We start from the raw sequence: 11846 nt of genomic DNA, 5'->3' as shown, positions 1-11846 counted from the left end.
AGCCCTCCATGAATCCATTGTATCGGGTTTAGCCCTTGTAGTTGATCTAATAATCCTTGAATCAAATTCTGGGGTCCATCTTCGTCCAGGTGGGCCTCTTGAATAGCTTGTATTTCGGCATTTAACTTTTGAATATCAAGGCTAATGTGTCCATCAGTCCATACACTTAATATATGCATTTTTACTTTTTCCCAATCCCATTGTGAATCATTATATAAATGTTGAGTTACACAAATCCAGGTATATTTGGCATGACAAATCAAACGCATTTTTAATTTTAAAGCCATAACTTGATCCCCTATTCCTATTAAAACATTTTTTAATTCATCTACTTCCGTTTTTAGTTGGGTATCAATATGACTTTGTAGGGCTAATGCTACACTAGTGTTTTTAGATAACTGATTAACATAATGAGCCTGGTGAATAGTTTGTGAAAGAGCAATCCCAGCAGTGGCCGCAGTAGCAGTTAAAGCTGCTAAGGCTAGGATTGCACATATTAGAACACCTATAAATCTCTTTGGTCGTTTTAATGCTTCAGTCAATTCCAGCCAGGCTTGCATGCCAGTGTTATGATACCATGGTTCAGACAAATTAACAGGTAACATTATATAAGAAGGTTGCTTCATAATCATAACAGATGTAGATCCTTTAACGGGCAAAACACAACTACTAAAGATACAATTAACACAAGTAATATTATAACCTATAGGATTCATAGTGTTTTCTACAATTAAATCTCCAATCAATAAAGCATAAGGAGGAGCGACGCAAGTAATCACCGGTCTATAAGAAAAGGATAAGGCAAGTTTCCAGAATTCCCATTGCTTGTAAAAAACAAGGCTGTTATTATTAACGGGGACAGAAAAAACTAGTATAGTGCCATTATCATAATCTAAAGTACACCAGACAGAGGCTTTAGTCCATGTATCATTACAAACAGGAAAATCAAACTGCGGGAATTCAGAAGCCATAAAAGCAGGAAATTGTAGTCCTGTGACAGTCTTTACGACCGTAATTTGATGTCCAGCTAATAACGTCCCTTGATTACCTATGGTAGTTTCAATACACAAATAATGTCCAGTATCTTCAATCCTCAAGCGATATATGCATAGAGAATGATCCAACGAAGTATTAGAAGCAAGCTTAGTTACTCTAGCATTCATGTGAATGGGAACGTTATCCTTATACCAAAATACAAAGGTGGATAAATCTTCTCGTCTAGAAACAGTCTGTTTGCAAGGAAGACAAATATTAGATCCCACAGCTTTATAATTTTTACGTAAATGAGTAAAAAATTGAGAATTTACAGTGGTTTGGTAAGAAATAGCATGTTCTAAAGCAACAGCCTTAACACAACCAGAATTGGTACTCATAGGACTTAAACAAACAGGGGGAGTATTAAACCAATTAGAGTAATTAACAGAAGTATTAGTAATAGGCAAATTTCCTAGCACTCTTCCAAAAGTAGAATCATTATAGAAAATTGGAAGGTCAGCTTCAGACCATGTAACAGGTTGTAATAAAGGAGGATCGGGTACATAAGCCCAATAAGATTTAGCCTCTATAGGTGGGGCTGCCAATACAGCTATCATGGCTAAAAAAAAAGGTAAGAGGAGAGCGAGGATGAGCACTCTCCTCCATAATCCTACGTGCTTGAAATACTAAACATTGCAATTGATACCAAGTAATTTGATTTCGATCGCCCCTCGCCTCCCTGACAAGTTGTCTCCTACTCCGTCGCCGCATTCTTCTCGTCCGCCGGGGGAACCGGTTGGGGTGTGCTGTGGTCGATTGCGAGAGCCTCAGGCGACGCATTCTTCGAGTCAGGGTGTTTATTGGTGATGGCATGATAATGTCGAACCAAGCGCTCCGGGAGCCACCGCGGAGAGTCTGCCTCCCTAGGGAAAACACAAACATGGCCTCGGCCCCATATTAAAACAGGGTCTGGTCCATGCCAAAGGTTAGTCATGGGATCTTTCCATTTAACAAGCGCTTTTTCAGGAGGGGTTCCAGAAAGACCTGTAAACAATCGTTCATAAGGCGTGTGACTAAATGCATCTAAAGTTAAAAAATTTAAAATAAATAAAGCATGATTAAGCATAATCTGAGGAGATCTATCATATTCCCCCTTTTTTATTTTTTGTAATGTAATTTTTAATTGTTGGTTGGCACGTTCTACAATACCTTGACCCTGAGGATTGTAGGGAATGCCTGTTTTATGTGAAATATGGAAAGTTGCACAAAAATTGGCAAAAGCTTTACTCGTATATCCTGGAGCATTATCTGTTTTTAAAGCTTTAGGAATTCCCATAGATGCAAAACAATGAAATAAATGAGTAATTACATATTTAGTAGATTCCCCAGCCAAAGGCGTAGCACATATAAAATTAGAGTAAGTATCAACAGTTACATGAACAAATTGTAATTTACCAAAAGAGGGAATATGAGTAACATCCATTTGCCAAAGATGATGAGGGAGTAAACCCCGAGGATTGACTCCAAATTGTGGAACAGGAAGGTGGGGTAAACATTTAGAGCAGGACTTAACAATGTATCGGGCTGTTTCTCTAGAAATAGAGAATTGTTTTTGAAGCATAGCAGCAGATTGATGATGTAAATTATGTGATTGAGTAGCAAGATCCTGAGGTTGAGATAAACTTAAGGCTATAATCTTTGTATTTTCGTCAGCCAATTGATTTCCCAAAGACAATGGGCCAGGGAGACCTGAATGGGCTCGAATATGTAATATGGCTACAGGAAAGTCATGCTGACGAATAATATTTTGTAGTTGAAAGAAAGTCTGAAACAATTGAGAATCAACAGTATTGCCAATTATAGCAGTTTCTATGTTACGCAAAATAGTAACCAAATAATGGCTATCCGTATAGAGATTAAAAGAACAGTGTGAAAAGATTTGAAAAGCCAAGGAAATCGCATGTAATTCAACTCGTTGGGCAGAGGTATGATCTGTTTGTTCTTTATGAAGTAAGTCATCAGAAATAACCACAGCGATACCATTGGCAGAACCATCAGTAAAAACATTTGGGGCATTGAGAATAGGAGTTGAACAGATAGTTTTAGGAAAAATAAATAGATGTTGAGTAGCAAAATGAAGGAGCTTATTAGAAGGATAATGATTATCAATAATTCCTGAATATCCAGCAAAAGCAAGAGCCCAAATATCAGAGACAAATAATAGCCAAGAATATTGATAAGTAGTATAAGGTATAATAATAGAATTTGGTTCATATCCTACCAACTGAATATTTCTTCTACGACCCAACTGAACAAGGGTTGCTATTAACTCATAATAAGGTGTAATGACTTTATTAGGCGTATTTTTCATATGAATCCATTCAAGAATTCCTGTTTCTTGCCATAATAAGGCGGTAGGGGTATGTGACGTAGCACAGATTATTAATAGTATAGGTAAAGAAGGCTCAATTCTAGTTAGCTGAGCAGATTGTATTGCTTTGTTTACAAGCTTGAGTGCTTGTTGAGCTTCAGAAGTTAAAATACGAGGGGAAGAAGGATCAGGACTTCCCTTTAGGATATTAAAAAGAGGCTGTAACTGACCCGTAGTTAATTTTAAAGAAGGTCGCAGCCAATTAATATCTCCTAATAACTTTTGAAAATCATTTAAAGTTTTAAGAACGTCAGTCCGTATCTCTATCTTCTGAGGTGTAATATTATAATTTGTGATATACTTACCAAGATATGAGAAAGGTGGGTTCATCTGTACTTTGTCAGCAGCAATGACTAATCCTGATCGTGACAAATGACTTTGAAGGGAATTATAAGCCTTAAGTAAAATATGTTTATCAGAATAAGCAAGTAATAAGTCATCCATATAATGAATAAAATATATCTGAGGGAACTGTTTACGAACAGGGGCAATAACTTGAGCTACAAACTGTTGACATAAAGTAGGACTATTAGCCATACCCTGAGGCAGCATTCTCCATTGATAACGTTGCATAGGTTCTATAAAATTTAAAGAGGGTAAGCTAAAAGCAAATCGCAACTTATCAGCCGGAAATAGAGGAATAGTAAAAAAGCAATCCTTAAGATCAATAATAATAATCATATAATTTTTAGGTATGGCTGCCGGAGAAGGCAAACCTGGTTGCAGAGCTCCCATAATTACCATAGTTTGATTAACAGCACGTAAATCTTGCAATAAACGATATTTTCCCGATTTTTTCTTTATAACAAATATAGGAGTATTCCAAGGGCTATTAGACTTTTCTAGTCTGCCCAAAGCAAGCTGTTCATTAATTATATTATGGGCCGCCATTAATTTCTCCTTAGAAAGGGGCCATTGGTCCACCCAGACAGGATTATCAGAAATCCAAGTTATAGGGTCAGCATGTGGTGGAGGAGAATCCAAGGCCCCTAGAAAAAACCCAAGCCTGTTTTATCCCGTTTATTCTCAGTCTGTAAGGGTAATTTATTTCCCTGTTGATTTTTTCCCAAACCATTCCTAGGATCATACCCTTAATTTAACAACATATTAGTTACAGTAGGGTTGGGACTAAGCAATAGGATTCCCATTTGTTGTAATATATCTCTTCCCCAAAGGTTAACTGGCAATCCGGGCAATACGTAGGGTTTGAATATTCCTTGATTACCTTCAGCATCCTGCCAATGTAGGTATTGCGAACTTTGTTGTGGAGAATTAGATTGGCCAATACCTTGCAACTGTGTAATGGTTTGGTGCACGAGCCAATTTTTTGGCCAATGTATAAACGAAATAACAGAAACATCAGCACCAGTATCTAATAACCCAGAAAAAGGCCTTCCATTTATTTTTAATACCAATTGTGGTCTTTCCCTACCAATTTGTTGAATCCAGTAAACTGCATCAGAGGAACCGAAAGCCCCAGTTCCTCTTTTGTTATGTTGTAAAATTTTTCCTTCTGGTATGTATGGAATTAATAGAAGCTGAGCTATTCGCATACCGGGCGTGATAAGAAAAGATCCTTTTGATGTTTGAACCATAACCTTTAATTCCCCTTCATAATCAGCATCAATCACCCCAGGAATAATAGTTAAGCCTTTCATACACATACTACTTCTTCCAAGGATTATACCAACCGTTCCCTGGGGTAAAGGCCCAAAAGTTCCCGTAGGAAGGGCTTGGGGTCCCATATCCGAGGTTAATAAGAATTGAGTGGAGGCACAGAGGTCCAGTCCTGCACTATTTGGCGTGGCCCTTTGAAGGGAGGAGATTCCATTCCCTGAGGAACAAAGGTCTGAGCTGGAGGCGGTGGAGCAGGTTGTGAGGGGATTATTGACATTGCTCCAATTGTTTGACGGGGCCGGAGCAGGCCCCTCCGGAAGTTTCCCGACAAGGGAGTTCCATCTTTATGAGTCACTGATCGACATTCTTTAGCCCAATGCCGTCCTCTTTGACATCGGGGACAAATTGTGGGAGGAGGAGATTTACCCTGAGGCATAGAATTTACGACAGGCATATTAGGAGTATCAACAGTACAATTTTTTGCAAAATGACCTGGCTTCCCACATTTAAAACAGTTTTTACTTTTAGCATTTGGCCCAAATCCTGCCTTAGTTAGGGCTGCAGCTATAGCTGCTCCCTGTAAGTAAGATGATCCAATATCAGAACAAACTCGAATATAATCCTCTAAATTTCCTTTCCTTTTCCATGGACGTATAGCTGCTTGACAAATATTATTAGCATTTTCAAAAGCCAATTGTTTGACGATAATTTCTCCAGAAGGACCATCAGAAATAATTCTATTAACAGCCTGTAATAATCTAGCCACAAAATCAGCATAAGGTTCATCTGCCCCTTGCCTTATTTTAGCAAGGTCTTCAGTCCTAGTGGAGGCAGGTAAATGTTTCCATGCATGTAGAGCTATATGATTGATCTGAGCATAAGCCACAAAAGGGAAAGCTAATTGATCCTGTAATAACTGATGTTGTCCTTCCCCAATCAACATCTCATAATTTACTAGCACATTATGTGCAGTATTTCTTTCAGCTTGTTCAGCAGCCTTTTCATAATATTCTGATTTCCAAAGTAAATAGTCGCCACCAGTGAGACAAGCACGAGCAATAGATTTCCAGTCTGCTGGAGGCAATGCTTCTGTTGCAATAGTATCCAACATAGTAATAGTGAAAGGGGCTATAGGCCCATATTGTGCACAGGCTGCTTTTAAATCTTTCAAAACCTTAAAGGAGAGAGGCTGATATTCCCGATTATTTTGTTGTGGATTTTGAGGATTAGGTCGTTCCACCACCGGGCAGCAGAATAAAGGATCCTCCCCTCTATTAAGAGCTCCCCGTACTGCTTGTTGTAAAGGACTAAGCTTAGGAGGGATAGGGACAGAGACATGTAATTGCTGTAACCGCGGAAGAATATTTTCATCAGGATATTTTTCAGCCTCATATTTGGCTTCTTCACCCGCTAAATCAAAAGAAAAGTCATCATCATCAAGTGAATTAACACTCTTTATCCTCGGTGGCAACGGAGGAGCAGTAGCTACTGCAGCAATATGTTCTACAGATTTAGCTGTTAATTTTGGAACTGAATCATAAATTGGATTAAAACAATCTCTTATTAAATTCCACAAGCGAAAAATGGAATCTGAAACAGAAGATGGTCCATGTACTTCATGATATTTAGATAACTCATCTCCTACACAAGTCCAAATTGCTAAGTCCACTGATCCTCCTTCAGGGAACCAAGGACAAGCATCATATTACTAATTGCAAAAATTCCAAAAGTTGTGAGGTAGTTACCTTAGTTCCACGGGCTTTTAACATTGAAAGCAAAACCTGAGCAAATAAATCACGCTCTTTAGAGCCCTTTTGTCCCATATTATTTTACTTCTGACTCTTTCTCGAGTTACCGTCCTAAAAACGAAATTATTTCTTGTGGCCACACTATCTCACTCGAGAGTTCTACTTACCTGAAATCTTCCGAAATGCCTCACGCACTCAGGTCCCTGTTCGGGCGCCACTTGCCGCAGACCGGCTGCAGAAAGCTAGAAGTTCCTGGCGGTGAGGGGTAAGGAACTGAAAAGCACCAGTATGGGGTCAGAAGGGCCAAGACAACTGATGGTTGCAAGGCAAGTTTATTCAAAGCATGAATGTATATATAGGTTTAGTACGGAACGAATATCAGACAATAAATCAGTAAACCTTGTATTTCCGCATAATTCTGTCGCCACTATCTATGCACCACTATCTATGCACCACTATCTATGCACCACTATCTATGCGTCAGCATGCCTTATGGGCCATTCTTTGGAGATACAGACTTCCCCCTCAGGGCAGCACGTCCTTCTTCTGGGGAACAACCAGGGGCTCTTAGATGCAGAGCAGGCACCTGGAGCGAAACTGGCCGCAAGCCATTTTCCTTTTTTACGCTCAATACCGCAGCGTCAGGAGTGCATACCAAGAGAGAGACAAGCAGTTCTCCGGAAAGCAGAAAGCTGAATAAGCTTACAGCTTGGGGGCCACCACACCTATGACTAGTGATAAATGCAACAACAGGACTCACTTATATAATGACACTGCCAGTACTTCTTCTTCAGAGTACTAAAAAAATTAAAATGGTGGGCGTTTCTAATCATGTTATGGAAGTATGCAGGTCTCTTTATCCTTTGACATAGCCCCCTTATAAGGATTACCTCAATTTCTCCTTGTACCTTCTGTCCCAGTACATTTTTAAAAAAATATTTATTTATTTATTTTGACTGCACCTGGGCTTAGTTGTAGCACACGGGATCTTTGATCTTCATTGTGGCATTCCGGATCTTTAGATATGGTGTGTGGGATCTTTAGTTGCAGCATGTGAACTCTTAGTTGCGGCATGCAAATTCTTAGTTGTGGCACGTGAGATCTAGTTCCCTGGCCAGGGATTGAACCCAGGCCCCCAGTGAGAGCACAGAGTCTTAGCCATTGGACCACCAGGGAAATCCCCCAGTACATTTGATATAGTGAGATCTTTAGAAAAATTCAAGGCCGATATCTCCTTTTCCCTAAGGGCCAGATTAATCTTGAGGTACTGAACCTTTTTGATAATTCATCTACACAACAACTAGAATTTAGAATTCCAGTGCAGTAATAGCCAAGCAAACCAATAGTAAATTGTTATAATCTGTTCCTCCTAATTTGTGGTCACAATCTTTTAATGATATTGGTCTCATTCATTCAACTCCATCCATTAAAATTCAGGTTGATGCCTCCAAACTCTTAGCTTATATTAAGCAATATCCTCTAAGAGTAGAGGCCCATAAAGGAATTCATCCCATAGTAAAGGCATACATTGCCAAGGGCCTGATTATTCCATGTACTAACTAACCCCTGTAACACTCCAGTCCTTCCTGTTCGTAAGCCAAATGGGCAAGCATGGGTGTCTGTTCGAGACCTTAGAGCTATCAACAACATTGTTATTCCATGACAACCTACTGTGCGTAATCCATACACAATCTTTAATTCCATTACTACAGATAGAGCCTTCTTTACTGTTATAGATTTATGTAATGCCTTTATTAGCATCCCTGTTGACTCAGAAAGTCAATACCTTTTTGCCTTTTCTTGGGAAGGCTGACAACACACCTGGACTGTTAAGCCCCAAGACTATACTGAAAGTCCATCCTATTTCTCCCAAATACTTAAGCAGGATTTGGCTGATGTAGTTTTCCCTCAAAGATCTACCTGTTACAAGATGCTGATAATCTCCTCCTTTGTTCCCCATCTGAGGAACAATACATTCAAGACAGTCTTTTCCTCTTGACTCAATTAGCCCTAAGTGGACATAAAGTCTCTAAGGAAAACCTTTAATTCATTAAAACCCAGGTTACATATTTAGGACATCTAATCACACCCCAGGGGTTAGTTAATGCTGGACCCTAACAACATCCTGGGAATCATTCATGTCCTTCTCCCTGAAACCAGAAGTCTTCTCAGGATATTGCAGAAACTGGATTCCAAATTTTTCCTTGTATGCTCAGTATTTATCTGCCCTGTTAAAGGAAAATGAACCGAATCCCGTCATCTGGCCAGGAATCAGATTCATATGAATCTGCCTTCCAGGCTGGAAAACATGAATTAATAACAGCCCCACCTTAAAATATTTCAACTATTCTCTCCCCTTCCCTTTTCGTCTGTGAATGAGAAGGAAATGCCTTGGGCATCCTAGTCCATTAATATGGGGACCATAGAAGACCAATTGGGTACTATAGCCAACTAGACCCTGTTGCTAGAGAACTCCCTCTTTGTTTACGAGCTTTCTCTGTTACTGCCCTCCAACTCAAAGCAACCAAAGAAATTGCCATGGGTTCCCCTTTAAGAATCTATGTGCCGGGCTTCCCTGGTGGCGCAGTGGCTGAGAATCTGCCTGCCAATGCAGGGGACACGGGTTCGAGCCCTGGTCTGGGAAGATCCCACATGCCACGGAGCAGCTGGGCCCGTGAGCCACAATTGCTGAGCCTGCGCGTCTGGAGCCTGTGCCCCGCAACGGGAGGGGCCGCGATAGTGAGAGGCCCGCGCACCGCGATGAAGAGCGGCCCCCGCACCGCGATGAAGAGTGGCCCCCACTTGCCGCAACTAGAGAAAGCCCTCACACGAAAACTAAGAGACCCAACACAGTCATAAATAAATAAATAAAATAAATAAATAAAGTATAAAAAAAAAAAAAAAAAAAAAAAAAAGAATCTATGTGCCACATTCAGTAGAAGCACTTTTTAAAATATTGAAGTATAGTTGATTTACAATATTGTGTTAGTTAAAGGTGTACACCAAAGTGATTCCGTTATATATATATATTTTTTCAGATTATTTTCCATTGTAGGTTATTACAAGATACTGAATAAAGTTCCCTGTGCTACACAGTAAATCCTTGCCACTTATCTATTTTATGTACAGTAGTCAGTAGAAACACTTTTAAACTTTCACACACTCAACATCTTTCTGCTAGTAGATGCACATCTTAGGAGATTTTGTTACTGACCCCTTTGAGTCAGATCCCAACGAGTGTTCTCTGGCCGGCAGTTGAACAAGACCAAGGAAAGCTTGAATCTGATCAAAGAATGGAGGGATGTGAGCTTGTGCTCTAGAGCACACACTCTCCCCCATCTCCACAAGCCATGGACAGAGCTGCTTTACCGGGTTCCCAACAGCGGGGCGGAAGTGGAGTCCTTGCCTGTCCGGTGAGGCTGCTCTGCTCACGCTCCACATCACAGCGCGAGGAGCATTTCTGCACACGACCCGCCGCCGCCATCTTGAATTGAGTGTCGTGCGCAGCTCCTGCACATGGTCCTGAGCTGAAGTGTTGGGCAGCCATTTCTCACTAGGAACTGTGGTCTGAAGTGCTGGGTGTGAGGCCTCTACACGCGGCACCTTATGAGCAAGTGAAACTAGACTAAGCACAGAGGAAAAGAAAAAAAAGGTTAGATTTTATTTAATTACCCAGATTCTATTTTTACTTCCTGGGAAATGTTAATGGGCTTTGCCGATGACAAATCCTGCCTCCATCTCTAGTTCCGCTCCTCATTCTTGAGGGGCGCTGAGAGGCGCAGGTCTGTCTTCTGTAATTGCTTCCTGTTGAATTGGGAGGTAGTTATAACCTCGGGGAGAGGAGCAGAACTTTTCCCCAGCCACCTTTAGTTGTGTTTGATTGTCGCCAGGCCTCAGCCCTAAGCATTTGTATCCCTGAGCAAAACCCCCTTTTGTCTAACCTTTTAGAGACAAAGAACACCAGACAATTTAAGATATATGGCCCAAATATTAGTAAGAGAATAATCGTCACATGTCATATTTTCCTAAACATGAAGGTGTCTAGGTCTTTTGCCTGTAGGCAAAAGTGTGCCCTGATGTACAGGCTCACTGCCGTGGCCTGAATCTCTCTGGTTACACTTTTGTAGTTTTCTGAAAGAGAAGCTTCAGGTCAGGGGGGTTCACTCTCAAATAGTCAAGGGGTCTGTTGCCCCAGGTTGTCTCTCTGGAGGTTGGGGCTCAGGGACCCTCTACACTTGAGTGTAATGTCCCCACAGAGTGATCCTCTGCTACTTCAGGACAGAGTGGGTGTTTAGGATCACCAGGTGGGGTCCATTCCCCTTAGGAGTGAACTGACCTTGCAAGCTACCGGTTTTTCAGGTTTTTAGGTGCACCCAGTCTCCTGGCTTCAGCGGGTGGAGGGCCAATTCGGTGGGTGTGGGCAGCATTTGGTTACCATATTCCATTACAGCTTTCATGGTTTCTCCTACCTGGAGGGCATGCTTGAGTTGTTCCATTTCAAGAGGGTTAAGGTGTCCCTTCTCTCAGTCTTGTGTCTACCGTACATGAGTTCAAATGAACTTAACTTTAACTTATCCCCTGGGGCTGACTGCATGCCAAGCAAGGCAATCGGAAACAACTTTATCCAATTTTCTTAAGTTTCCTAACATAGCTTGGCTAAGGCCCATTTCAAGGTCTGACTGGATCTCTCTACTTTCCCTGGTGATTGTGGTCTCCAGGCTGAGTGCAAGATCCATTTTATGCCCAGGGCACTTGTTATCCCCTTTGTCATTTGAGACACAAATGCTGGACCATTATCACTTTGTAGGGACCCTAGGAGCCCAAACCTAGGGATTATTTCTTTTAGTAATGCCTTAGCCACCTCAGCTGTGGTTTCAGTTCTAGCAGAGAATGCTTCTTTCCACCCGGAAAATGTGTCTTGCTAGCACCAAAAGATAGCTGAAGTTGCCTGGTACTCTTGGCATGACAGTGAAATAAATCTGCCAGTCTTCTCCAAGATATGTCCCTCTGGTCTGAACGGGCCTTATCTAGCGGTCTCTGGGAGGTCTGGTTTTGGGGTTGTTCATTGTGCAGGT

This window comes from Balaenoptera acutorostrata, chromosome 6, assembly GCF_949987535.1.
Source record: "Balaenoptera acutorostrata chromosome 6, mBalAcu1.1, whole genome shotgun sequence".
NCBI classification, from domain to species: domain Eukaryota; kingdom Metazoa; phylum Chordata; class Mammalia; order Artiodactyla; family Balaenopteridae; genus Balaenoptera; species Balaenoptera acutorostrata.
The sequence above is the reverse complement of the archived record's forward strand: the minus strand, read 5'-3'. Positions refer to the sequence as shown.